The sequence below is a fragment of the Danio rerio genome, chromosome 18 (genome assembly GCF_052040795.2).
Source record: "Danio rerio strain M-AB ecotype USA chromosome 18, GRCz13ab, whole genome shotgun sequence".
Lineage (NCBI taxonomy): Eukaryota > Metazoa > Chordata > Actinopteri > Cypriniformes > Danionidae > Danio > Danio rerio.
The window spans coordinates 37,858,430-37,873,130 of NC_141038.1; the positions used below are offsets into that span (position 1 = coordinate 37,858,430).

The 14,701-nt window shown below is 35.6% G+C and overlaps 1 protein-coding gene and 1 long non-coding RNA gene across 8 annotated transcripts in view; one reads left to right on the top strand and one right to left on the bottom strand.

Annotated features, from left to right (window-relative positions):
* Positions 1-14,701, bottom strand: part of LOC147832892 (uncharacterized) — a 599,182-nt gene that overhangs the window by 483,655 nt on the left and 100,826 nt on the right. The window lies entirely within an intron of this gene.
* The window catches only part of lekr1 (Leucine-, glutamate- and lysine-rich protein 1), a 268,106-nt gene that overhangs the window by 144,794 nt on the left and 108,611 nt on the right, over positions 1-14,701 (top strand). The gene's annotated exons all lie outside the window — the stretch shown is intronic.

Genomic DNA, 14,701 nt, shown 5'->3' on the forward strand with positions numbered 1-14,701 from the left:
CACTGTCCACTACACTATTGCCGTGCTCTAAATCTTCTGTGTAATGATACGCAGTGATTTATGACCAAGGAACTGTACGAAAGTGTAAAAAACAGTTCAGTGCCAGGCATACTGTACAGGTGGTCATACTGCCACATTGTACAGTTGCCTAAAATGCCCTGACGCGAATACAAAGAGCTGCACTAAATGTTTTTTATGGTAAGCGCAGACCCGCGGTTTGTCACATTTGATTTCAAAAAGGTTTGTTAAATACATTAACTTTATGAATTTGGTTATGAAAAAAACTATGCACTTATAACCCTCTCACAATGAAAAAACTTGTATCTGTGTGTCCACATCCATAAATATTCTCATCAAAAGAGCACGCAATGCTCAGTAAACTCTCTGAAACAGACAAACTCTGAAACATAGCAACTTACTCTCTGAACATAACCTGCTCCGGAGCAGGTTATCTTCAGAGAGTAAGTTGCTATGGCTACTTAACATACCCAGAAGTTACCTCCGATTTTGGAACCAAAGTTGAGGTTATCCACCTACTTACTCTCAAACTTACCCGGGTATGTCACATAACCTGCTTTCTGGAACAGCCCCCAGTACTGTTTTATCCAGCATTAATTGAAAAGGTCACAGACACATTCGTATTTACCACTTCATTCAAACTGTTTTCTTTGAAGCTATAGTTGTGGGACCAAATTAAGACTTATCCGCATGTAAACAAACATACACCATGTTGCTGTAAGGCGCGATTTGCATAAATGGATTTTGTGTGGCTCAAATTAGCAGTGGCGTTTACTTACAATTTGAAACATTATGCTAAACCTTCAGTGAAAACGTTACAATATTATCAAGAAAATATTGCAGTAATTCCTGTTATTGCTTTATTGGGCAACCTGCATTATATTATATTTACTATATAAAAAATACTCATTATATAGTTGATAGAGATTATTATATAGTTGTTATAGACATGATATAGTTGTTTTTACTTTTATTGCCTTTTTGCCCTCTATGTTTGTTTGGTGTTCATCCTCAAACATTGATGTACATTTGATGATTTGTGTGTGTATTCATGTTGAACAGGTGTTTTGGAGTTGCAGTCTCACATCTTGTTTATATCCAAACTTGCCCATGATGTGTTTCACTTGCTTTTTCAGTTCATGATTGTGTGTTTGTGTATTGTTGAGTGTGCGTGTGTGTGTGTGTGTGTTTGTGGTGGACAGGTGTTTAGGGGAAAAGGTCTCAGCCCTCCTGCTTGTTTCTAAATGGAGCCTTTGAAACTCTCAGTGGTGTAGTTAAAACTTGTGAAATGCTTCCCTTGTCAGCAAGCCAACGGCCCCTAACCTCCATGAGCATCCTAATGGGAGATGTTCCTGAAACAGCTCAATGTTTAAAGAAGACAGACAAATTGAGTAACTATTCAGTTGATTAGATGGATTAAATAGCTGCCTGAGGCATTTCTGCCACAAGACAAAAACACCAAGTGATCACACTTTCTAATGTAGAATTTGAAATCTTATAAGTTTCTCGAATTCTGCTCAAAGATTTGAAAGAAGTCTCTTATGCATACCAATTTATACAAAACAGGTGTAAAAATATATTTATATAGTATATATATACTCACCGGCCACTTTATTAGGTACACCTGTCCAACAGCTTGTTAACCCAAATTTCTTATCAGCCAATAGCATAGCAGCAACTCAATGCATTTAGGCATGTAGACATGGTCAAGATGATCTGCTGCAGTTCAAACCGAGCATCAGAATGGGAAAGATCTGTGATTTAAGTGACTTTGAACGTGGCATGGTTGTTGGTGCCAGATGGGCTGGTCTGAGTATTTCAGAAACTGCTGATCTACTGGGATTTTCATGCACATCACCATCTCTAGGGTTTACAGAGCATGGTCCAAAAAAGAGAAAATATCCAGTGAGCGGCAGTTCTGTGGGCGCAAAAGCATTGTTAATGACAGAGGTCAGAGGAGAATGGCCAGACTGGTTCGAGCTGGTAGAAAGGCAACAGTAACTGAAATAACCACTTGTTACAACTGAGGTATGTAGAAGAGCATCTCTGAATGCACAACACGTCCAACCTTGAGGCAGATGGGCTACAGCAGCAGAGGACCACACTGGGTGCCACTCCTGTCAGCTAAGAACAGGAAACTTAAACTACGATTTACACAGACTCACCAAAACTGGACAATATAAGGTTGGATAAACAATGCCTGGTCTGATGAGTCTTGATTTTGGCTGTAACATTCGGATGGTAGGGTCAGATTTGGCGTCAACAACATTATAGCATGGAACCATCCTAATGTAATGTAATGTAATGCAATGTGTATTTATATAGCGCATTTATTGTGTATGGCTGTGGATGGGAATGATTGGGAGGCCATTATCGTAAGGGCCGATAGAGGGACTTTGGCCAGGACACCGGGGTTACGAGAAGTGCCATGGGATTTTTAATGACCACAGAAAGTCAGGACCTCAGTTTAACATCTCATCCGAAAGACAGTGCCCACTGACAGTGTAGTGTCTCCTTCACGCAGACCACAGGTTGAGTGCCCCTGGCTGGCCTCTCTAACACCACTTCCAACAGCAACCTAGTTTTTCCAAGTGTCTCCCATCCAGGTACTGACCAGACTCAGCCCTGCTTAGCTTCTGTGAGTAACCGGTCTTGGGCTGCAGGGTGATATGGCTGTGTATGGCTTGTATCAACAATCCAGCCTGGTGGTGGTGATGTAATGGTAAGGGGGATATTTTCCTGGCAAACTTTGGGCCTATTAGTACCAATTCAGCATGGTGTCAATGCCACAGCCTACTCGAGTCATGTTGCTGACCATGTCCATCCCTTTATGACCACAGTGTAACCATCTTCTGATGGCTACTTCCTGCAGGATAATGCACCATGTCATAAAGCACATCAGGCTAGTTTCTTGTACATGACAATGAGTTCACATTGGCCTCCACAGTCACCAGACCTTAAGCGAATAGCACACATTTGGGATGTGGTGGAACAGGAGCTTTGCATCGTGGATGTGCAGCTGACAAATCTGCAGCAACTGCGTTATGCTATTATGTCAATATAGACCAAAATCTCAGGAATATTTCAAGTGCCTGGTTGAATCTATGCCACGAATGATTAAGGCATTTCTAAAGGCAAAAAAGGGTCCAACCTGGTACTACAAAGGTGCACCTTGAAAAGTGGCCAGTGTGTGTATATGTGTAATTTCTTTAGATTTCTGTAACCGTATATGTCCAACCTTCACTTAATTTCACTGAGCCTTAATTTTTGAGCTTTAGAGTATGAAAAACAGATCGCTTATATAAAGTAGTCTGTCTAAATAATATAATAAGTCTTAATGGATGTCAAATTTTGTCATCTGTATTTTTTTCTTCTAAAGAATTTTAGAAAAACGTCTCAGACAAAATTGATATATAAATGAAATGTTGCTGAGTACTCTGTGAACTTTCTTGAACTATGAAACAGCATAAAATGGTCCTTTGAGATGTACAGTACTTATTCCCCTGGACTCATAATTGGAGCAAATGGATTTTTTTCTGTGCCTTTTAAGGCAGAAGAAGGCAAAAATGAAGCAAAACAAAGAGTCTGTATGTTTATACGTCTCTCTCCATCTCGTCTGGTCAAGTTACAGTGACCAGAAAGCAATTATCAGCAGGCTGCTAAAGAGGCGAAGCCCTCCTCACAGGCACTCTTTTACCCCAATCGAGAAAATGTCAGGCTGACACGGGCAGCGCAGTAGAGAGCACTTTCATCAGAAAAAAAAGCACGACGTCACCTTAACCGGTCTCAGCCTCTCAAAACCAGCCAGACAGCCAATTCTCCAGCAAACAGACAGAACAAAACAGCCCATTTTTTCCTCTGAATAAAGCTCTCCTGACTGGCCGTGTAGCAAAGCGATCCAGTCAGCCGTTCTGTAGTTCTGGAATACATCCTGTTGTGAGTTAGCAGACCTGCTTGCCAGCACAAACAGTTTGAGAACAGAATGACCGCTTCCTCTGGACTGTGGCTTCAGGTGTTTATGACCGGGGCCTTTAGTTCCTTTAGAGACAAACATGTTTGATTCCCGTAATCTGTTCTCCTTCTGCAGCTGCTGTTTTCACAGGATGATGCAATGACCTCATTATTGTCTGTGCATTAGGTAAAGACATTGTGCTTTCTGTGCTGTTTTTCCTCAAGAGATGTGCTGTAAAATTAGAACCGTGTCTTACAAATAATTTCTCTCTGGATTTCTGAAATCTCACAGGCATGGCTGTAGATAGGGTTTGACAATTAGTGAAGTCTGGGATTTGTTGTAAATTGTATAATAATAAGGGCTGTGTGATAAATAAGATACTCTGTATGCTATATGTGAATGTTTAAGGAATTAAGGGTTATAAATTTTAGCTTGTCTCGGTTGCCCAACTATTACATTTAATGAAAAAGCATAGCCTCAATCATGGCCAGTGTTTTCTTTTCTTTTTTTCTTTTTTTGTTGTTGCTCTACTGATCTATTGTATTATGATTCTGTTTAATACAGTTTAATTCAGTATTTGACACAGAATCTCCTACCGATAATAACAAAATGATCATTGTGTTAGTCTGACTGAATGTGGTGTCCCCAGCAATAAACTGTGTGGTATTTTTGCTTGCTGCCTGTCAGTTTAAAGGTCCCTGAAATTAAAATAATAAAATGTAGTTTCAGTCGGTTAGTTTTAATGATATCTACTAGCTAGTGTATTTCAAAGCAGTAACAAAATTTGCATTAAAAAAAATATGAAACTGATATAAACATCCAAGTTTGTCACTTCCGCCTAAAACATTTTTTATGTCACCTCATACCTCAGTTTCTCATCAAATCTTGATCAATCAAATTTTCTCTAGCTTCTGAAATGCCCCGCCCTCTTCAAGATGCTTCTCATTTGCATTTCATTTGATGCATTTTAGCTCAACCACAAAACGAAATGCTATTGGATGTTTTTAAAAGGGGAGGAAGTCCCACCCTCTCTTCATTTTTTCAGTTGAGATCAAATAATAAAATGATTTCAAAGCACTTCACGGGAACTTTTAAGTCCCTACGATGCAGTGCTTACAGATATTACTAGGAAAACAAAAGAAAAGTCCTGAAAATGTCATAACTGCTTTGGCAGGTTTCTGCAGTGACAGCTGAATTTGAATGCGGAGTAAAGTTCATTGCATACCGAGGACAATTTTTTTGTCTAAAATGTTTACACATTAAAAGGATTTATTCGACTTCATGTTGTGTTAATCACATTTGTACACAGACTCTGAAATGTTTGTCCGTCATAAAAAATAATAATAATAAAATAAATAATAATAACAATAATAAAAAATGGGAACGGGTTTTTGCATCCATATCAAGCGTTTTGAGAGTTTTTTTGACAAACCAGTGTATAAGCCAAAATCATTAATGCACAGAGCATTTTATGACTTTATGACAAAGTGTGGACTTAGGCCCTGTGTACAGTAATACGTTTTCGTTTTAAAATGCTTAGGTTTTGCTACGATTATGCCTTCTGTCCACACTTTCTCAGAGTTTTTGAGTGCCGAAAACTAAGCTTTTTGAAAACGCTGAAGAAGAGGCTGTTTTGGTTTTAAAACCTCTGTGTTAGTGTGAATGGTGTAAAACGGAGACATCTAAGAACGGATGTGGAGCTGCAGATATCTGATTGTGTAGGCTACTGACTATTAAGGAAAATGCCCCAAAGTCTTGTATCCTCTCCTTGTAAGTTCAGACTTTACAAGTTTGATATTGAAAACAACTCCCAAGGACACTTCGAGTGAATCTTCAAAGGTAACAGTGTACTTTATAATGTCATTTACATTACCCTGCAGGCTTCGTTGTTTTTCTATCTTAACAATGAACAATAAAAACATGATATAAGGGACTGTCTATTTTTATTTTGATATTAACAACTTAACAGACACCAGAAATGATGAGGCACTGTGTAGCTGCATATTTATATGACCGTCGTTTTTACTGTATGCATATTCATAACAAAACGAATTCTATAACATACTGTACATGCCCCCCATTATTTTGATTGAAAAATATGAAACATACCTTGTCTCTTTTGCTGAATATTAGTTTTATTAATCAATAATGGCCATACAGTATATACTGTCAGTAAGGCCCCTAGAGGAAATAAAGGCAAGCAATCAGTCGAATGTGCAGAATCAGTGTGCATGGTTACATAAATTAGTACTTACCTTTGTGCTCAGCCAAAACACCTCAGAACAGTAGATTCAAAAAGACAAAAGTTGAGGAATATGTCATTAGATCTAGACAACAAGATTAATTAAATATCATGTTTAACAAATGTAGTAAGATAAGGTTTAGTGGTAGATTCTTAGTGAACCGTCCAACATGCACAGCTCTCACCCAGGGATCTGTGTTTAAAGCACCCGCCGACTGCATGGAGCTCACATGGTCACGTGATGTGCATTTTCAGCAGTGTAATGTCGACAGAGAGCTATTCAGAAATGCTGTGTGACACATCAGTGTGGGCATGAATAATTTTCATTCTACATCGCCATTTAAAACTAAAACGTATTAGTGTAAACAGGGCCTTAGTGTGCAAAGACGTTAAGTCTGAAATTTTCATTTTAAATTTTTTGCAAGATAAAAAAGACCTCACATTTTGTCACATTATCACATTTATACACTGCATATGCAACTTTAGCCCATCATAAAAACAATCGGATTGGAATTTTCCATTTTTCACATCGGCAAGTCACCATAAAAGCGAAAGCAAAAGGCTAGCATGGCGTGTGACAAATTAATCCACTTTGTCTTGCCGCACATACTGTAGCACTTTATGAGAAGTAAAGTGTGGAATATAAAGACAGAATGTGGCAGATGATTGAGAACCACTGCTGTAGCCTATTACAGTATATGCTGGTTTCAATGTCTGGCACATGCCATGCACCTTTCCCATCCCACTGTTTTGTGTTTATGCGCTTGTGTGTGTCTGTGTTTCTCCATACTTTTGACTTACTGCCAGTCTCTGTTCAGGATCAATTCAGTTCAGTGAGGACAATATTTTCTTTTTCTTTTCTTTTTTTTAAAAAAAGAAAGGGGAACAAAATCATTACAGTGTGAATTAGTAATGGAATGGTAACCATTTTCAAGGTACTGTAGTATAACACGGTTTGGAAAAGTCAAGGTTTTAAAACCGCCAACATTTTTTACTTTACCCTTCCTACAGTATATGTAAGTTGTTGTTGTTGTTTTTTGTTTTTTTTTACGTCTTTTAGGACAACAGTATTTCTAGCAGAAAAGATTTTCATAAGATGCCATTTTAAATGGTTGAAGAAATCTGTGTTTTTGTTTTTGAAACTATGACAGCAGAAGTCAATGATTCATTTGAATTATTTAACCTGACAGGTGTACTGTTGCAGAATATTTGAAATGTTTCTCAAAGTAAATATGTTGTGTTCAAAGCTAAAAAAAAAAAAAGTTTTTGTTTTTTACCCAGACATTTAAAAAGAATGTATTTTAGAGCAGTAATCACAATACCGTGAAACCTTGATATTTTATCAAAGGTTATCATTCATTAATTCATTCATTCATTTTCTTTTTGGCTTAGTCCCTTTATTAATTCCAGGGTTGCCAAAGCGGAATGAACCTCCAACTTATCCAGCACATGTTTTACACAGCGTATGCCCTTCCAGCCACAACCCATCTCTGGGAAACATCCATACTCACTCACACTCATACACTAAGGACAATTAAGCCTACTCAATTCACCTGTACCGCATGTCTTTGGACTGTGGGAACCGAAACACCCAGAGGAAACCCATGCAAACGCAGGGAGAACATGCAAACTCCACACAGAAATGCTAACTGACCCAGCTGAGGCTCAAACCAGCGACCCTCTTGCTGTGAGGCAACAGCACCACTTACTGCGACACTGCGTCGCCCCCCAAGGTTATCATACTGTCAGAATCTTATAATGGCCCATGCCTAGTGTGAAGACTATTAATAATAAAAAACACATTGGTGTTCTTCCCGTGGCATCATCGTAACGACTAGCTGTTTAATTCAGTTCTGTACACACTATGTACAATTTCTGTAAATGCTGTTGTCACTTCCTGTACTTTATGGGGAGTTAATGTGGTTGTCGAATGTGGCTGTCACCAGTGTTGTGCTCGTTATTAAAAATAGTAACTAGTTACAGTTACTTGTTACTTAATTTAAAAAGTATATCAATTAATTTATCAATTACTTACACCAGAAAGTAATACATTACTGTTAAGAGTGATTTTAAGTTACTTTTCCAATGCTTTTTTTTTAATGCTCCTATTAATGCCCTTATGATGTCACTTCAGTGCTGCATGGAAAATACACTGTTGATCAGCTTCACACTTTTAATTAAATTAAATTCTCGCAACTAAATCACAAAACAAACCTAAATAAAAATAATAACACTAAAAGGTCAGACCAGCAGTACAAAAATGAAAATATCACAAAGTTATAAACCAGCTAAATAATATCTTCAGAAACAAAAAAGAAAAGACTAAAGTTACTTTAGCGTCATAAAAGTTTGTATTTAACCCTTAAACTTGTTCCTTCACAGCTTGAGTATGAAAATAGCGACAAAATACAGTACAACAAACACAACATTTATGAAATAAATAAATGAAAATAATCTGAATTATTATTATAAATAAATTTGGTAAAACAGTGCCAAAAACTCCTATTCAATAAATATAAATGTTGTCCAGTTTTAACAAAACAAAAGCAGAACAGCGGCTCAAAAATAAAATCTATGAGCAATTTTCAAACACAAATTAAATGTGGTATGTTAACAACTTATGGAAAGTAAGCTGTGTATATTCAAAGTGCAAAATCTGCTGGTGTATAACAGCTATAAAAGCATGTTTAACAATAAAAATATAAATCACAGTATTTTTCAGAGCAATACAACACCATACATTTAAATAACAAGTTCTGAAATATAATAGAAATGTGTTACTGAGTCTACTTAACTTATCAAGTTAACTTATTAAGTTTGTTATACAGATAAGTGTGTGTAAAGTGTGTAGTAATAGTCTCTCAGTCTCTCACGCACATTCTGTCTCTCTCAAATGCACACTCGGCCTACATCGTACACATTCAGTCCCTCTTGTATGCACACTTGGCCTTTCTTGTGCATTCCCAGTCTCTCTCTGTTTTCGCTTTATGCCTCATTCAGACTAGCGGCGACTTTGTAGCTGCCTGCCAATCTGGGTGGCGACCAGCTGCAAACACAGGTCTGTGTAGGTCTATACAGCATGAATACAATCAACCTCTGAGCGAGCTGAGAGACGATTACGTGAGCTGGTGCTCCTAGGGTATATGCAGAGCTAGTGTTTCTTCCCATATCGATAAAAACTTCCGGTGGACGGTTACTGTTTTATTTTATTTTTATTTTATTTATATATATATATATATATATATATATATATATATATATATATATATATATATATATATATATATACTTTTTTATATTTTATAATTAAATTTTTTACAGGTCCTTTTACAGCATCGATGTTGTAATGAAATTCAAATATAATCAGTTAAATAGACTTTAGCATTCGTTTAGTTGTTGAAGTGTAAACCTAGATTAAAAGCCGTTTACATGATCAGCCCGTCAGCAGGCGAGGGCAAAAACGCCATCGGAAATACTGTAGCAAAATAAATATAAATATTTTTTAAAAATTTAATTTAATGCAGTGATTCTATTACATTCTGAGACTCACTTTATATCGTGTATCATTTAGGCAGTGAAGATCATTGCTTTTTAAAGAAAACAGACCTTAAACGATTTTGACCCAGGTTACTGACAAATTAAAAGTCCTTCTGCATGCTTCTTCCTATATCCTATTGGCTGTCGCTCAAGAAAGTCGCTCTTCAATTGCAAAAAGTTGAAGGATTCTCAACTTTGTCACATTGCTCGCCATGCCCACTTGGTCGCCAACGGTCACTGTCGTTCATGTAGATAGAGGACGTTGAAAGGCGCTCGCTCTGCGTTGAAATAAACGGTCACTTGTTGCTTTGCCGCTGTGAGTTGCTTGTAGTGTGAATGTGCTTTACTTTTGTTCAGTCTGGCACCTCGTACACGACGCATCTTCTTTACAGTGGTTGGTTGGCATCCACCATTCCCACGGTGCGTAGCTGCTGCAAACAGGAAGATGTATGCTTGACTGCGGGCAAAATTAAAAAAAAATTCCAAGTAATAGACAAACTTTGAGAGTTTAAATATTTAAAAATATTTAAATATTTAAGAGTTAAAAGATTTAAAAAGTAGTTCATTGCAGTATTAGTGACTGACAAAAGTAACGCATTTTTAGTAACGCATTATTGCCCAACAATGGTTACCACATTTTAGTCAATTATGGGTGTAAAGAACAAGAATAAGGAGTAAAAGGTAAACTGACAACCACATCTATATAAATATATACATAAGCATTACACATTAAAAACCAAGTCCAGTGACACAAAGCTAACAGTAACTAAATATAGCAACATGGCTGCACCCGTGTCCTTAAAAACTTGTTTACTCAGATATTTCCCCTCATAGAACTTCACATTTTATCTTTGAAGATTAAAAAAATCACTTCATAACTGGCTCTGGGCCTGCTCACAGGGTATTTTTGTCCTGTGGTTTGTGATGCTAATCATTAGAAGTGCAGGAGGAGAGAGAGAATGAGAGAGAGGTCAGAACGACTTGCTCTGGTCGGTGGCAATAAAGGGCAGCCTCTCATTCACTCCATCTATTCAAACACTGTCGGAACCTGCGCGCGCCTGTGTGTGTGTGTGTGTGTGTATGTGTGTGTGTGTGTGTTTCCTGAATGATGTTACTCATTTGACCATGTGTTCCTGCTTGTTACATTGACACCTTTGTAAATGTCAGTCATTTGTCATGCAAATTGGTTTGTTATCTCTTGTGTAGTTTGTTATCTGTTCATAGGGAGATAATAAGGCACCTAAAAAGAGCTGTTTGTCCATGCATTATTAATAGCTTTTGGCAATCAAAACCATAACTCTTCATGAACAGTGCCAGCCAGACGTTTGGAAACATTAGCATTTGTCGATGAGAAGGCTGTTCTGCTCACCAAGCACTGCGTGTATTTGATCAACAGTATTATTTTTTTAAAAGCAGTGTCATTTCTCTTTTATTTTGTAAAAACCAAATATTAACAAATATTAACAAAACCAAATATTGTTAATGATTTTTTTTATGAATCGAAAGTTCAAAATAACAGTATTTAACTGAAATGAACCATTGTTACATTATAGTGTAACTGCCTTTACTGTTACAGTACAATTGCATCCTCAATGAGTACAAGCTTTGCAATTTTTTTACCTTACCTGTTAAAATAATACAAATGTATTATAGCACAGTTTTTACAAAATATAAAGCAGCACAAATATTAATGTTAAAATCAAGTATCATAAATAATAAATCCAATCACCACTTTAGCAAGATTTCTGGAGGATCTGGTGAAGTTAGAAACTGTAATAATTGTAATAAAGGTTGAATAATGGCTGCTAAAATCTCAGCTTTATAATAAATTATATTTTAGAATTTATGTATATGTGGAAAACAGTGATTTCTAACTGAAAAATATATTTCACATTTAATATTTTGGACAAATAAATGCAGCCTTGACCATAGCATATGAGTTTCTTTCAAAACATGAAATGGGAAATAATGTTTGTAGAAGAATAAAAGCAATAGATAAATCATATTAATGATAACATCCTGTAAAGTGGGGATATTTTATCCTCAAGGGTTATTTCTACATCCACATTAAAATCCACATTTAAACTTTTTACAACTAATAATTTCACTAAGTTACTAAAAGGAGATTTGTTCTAATGTGCGTCACTGATAAGGCCTTATTGGTCACGTTCCTATTCTTGCTTTATTTCTTCTAATAATACTTTTGGCATAACAATGAGCAGATATTGTTAAAATCAAAATTTTCTAAACGATTTCATGCATGTAGCCTTGTTAATGGTGTCTTACATTACCATGTCTTGCATTTTTTTTCTCCAGGTTTTTTTTTTTTTTTTCTAGTAAATTGTATTTGAATATACGGCAACTGAAACTGCCCATGGGCAAATATGTTGTAAGAACCCGTCAATGTAAAATTTGCATAGGAGGAGATCATTTGGCATTCTAGCTTAAAACAACTGCTTTCAACAGATTAATTCCTATTCCAAAACACATTTATTATGTTTAAAACTAGCACAATTACAGCAGTTAAAGAAAAGAAAAGAAAAAAAAAACATACAAATCATGACTCAAAAAGCCCAAGTAAAGTAAATTCTGCTCTCCACTATGGTGATGTCTAACAAAATTAGTATTTTTAGTAAATATATGACAGAAATAATCAAACAAGTTAACAATAAGTAGGGCCAGACGGAATCTGCAAATGTATTTTGCTATTTCTGCTGAGAATTTTGGGAAAAGTCTGTGGATTTCTGCCGAATAATTTTGGGAGTATCATAACTAAAATCTTAATATAGGAAAGAAAAGTAAATTTTTTTTTTTTTACTTTTATTTACTGTTTAAAATGCAAATCCAATTATATTCACTTTATTTGGTAAATAAAGCAAGTTTGTCATATAATATATCTAGTAAAAGAAAACTGAATAAATATAGATTTACACACATTTACTCAAGTAAATAAACAGTAAATTAAAGTAAATTAAAAAAGTTAATAATGGGCTAAAAATCTGTGGAAAATCTGCGGAATTCTGCGCATGCAGATTCCGGGTGGGCCTAATAATAAATAGGTCCAGACAGAATCTGCAGACATTTTTTGCTATTTCTGCAGATAATTTTGTAAAAAGCCTGCCGATTTATGCAGAATGGTTTAAGGAGTATCATAACTAAAAACTCAATTTATGAAATCAACAAATAATAAATTTGTAATTTTTATTTAATGTTTACAATGCAAATCCAATTAGATGCACTTATTTGGTAAACAAAGCAAGTCTCTCATATTATATCTCTACTAAAAGACAAAAAATATTACTTTACAAACTGTACTGTAAATAAATCATATGAACATTTAAATATTATTATTATATAACAATAATATCAGTGAAATTAATTGAAAAACTGGATAAATATAAATTTACACACATTTACACAAGTCTATGGGCTAAAAATCTACGGAAATCTGCGGATTTCTGCACACACAGATTCCGTGTGGGCCTAGTAATAAGTAAAGCTGGTGATGCTGTTTGTGGAGTTGTTCAATGATCCTAATGAGCTGAGATTTTGAGAGATTTATGGAGTTTTTAGTTGAATCCCTATAAAAGGCCATGTCCACATTTTATTTTTGTAAACAGAAAAGTTTTTTTTTTTTTTTGGGGTCGTACTGAACAAAATATCCGATTAAATATGCCAACACAGGGAGAACATGCAAACTCCACACTGAAATGCCAACTGGCCCAGCCAGGACTTGGACCAACGACTTTCTTGTTGTAAGGCGACAGTGCTAACCACTAAGCCACCATGCCGCCTTCTCGCAGAATTTACATCATAGAATAACTTAATAGAAGCTCCAAAATCTATAAATCTTGAATTTAATGTCTAAAAATATTTTTGTTAGTGTATAGGGGCATTTTGTCTTGAAAATGTAAATGACCACTCTACATTTTTGACTGTCTTCACATCCTGAATCATACATCAATTTTCGCTATTATTTAATTTTCAGTTCTCTCCTTAACTTACTGGAAACATTTAAAATACCATAGATAAATTATTTGTAATCGCTGTTATTGTGATATTTCAGTGAATTTTTTATTATATTTATATAAGTAGGATGGAAATACATAAAAAGACTGTCTTTGCTATATCATGCGGTGTCTTGTTTGAGGTTACCATCTTCAACTCTGTTATTGTTCCCTATCACATTTATCATATTTTGCATTATTTTATATCAATAATGGATTTAGTTTACTGTACTTTGCTTTATCAGTCTAAGGAAAATACTTAAAAATGTACCTGTCTGAAGTATTTAATATACCTCAAAAAAGGATAAAAGAATCTGATACTTATAGATTACAAACGAGACTCATATACCCATTTTATTTGCCTTTTTCATCATAAGGATAAAATGTTTAATTCAGATTGGTATGATTCAGAGGTTAACGTTTAAAGGGATAGTTCACCCCCCCCAAAAAAGAGAAATTACTCATTACAGTGCTCACGTACTGTAGTTCCAAAACTTCACGAGTTTTTTTTTTTTTTTTCTGTTGAGCACAAAAGAATATATTTTGAAACAAGCTGAAAACCTGCAACCATTGACTTCCAAAAACAAAGACTATGGAAATAAATGGTTGCCCATTTTCAATGTTTTACAAAAATCTTTTTTGTGTGTGTTTAACAGAAGAAAGAAACTCATAAAGGTTTGAAACAATTAAAGGGTGGGTGAATGATGAATACTAAACGTATTTAAGTAAAAGAAATAAATCAAATAAAAAAAAATCCCTACACAAGAGTGGTGTATTGCTGATGAATGATTTTAAGCTGAAATACAAATCAGGGTCTTGTTCATTGTCCAAGTGAGCATTTTCCAAAACCATCGTTAGCCAATTAAGGTTGCAAGTTACGTCATTACTAACATAGTTCCTTGATTTGGCGTTTTTCAAATCCATCAATCCAATGAACATTCTCAA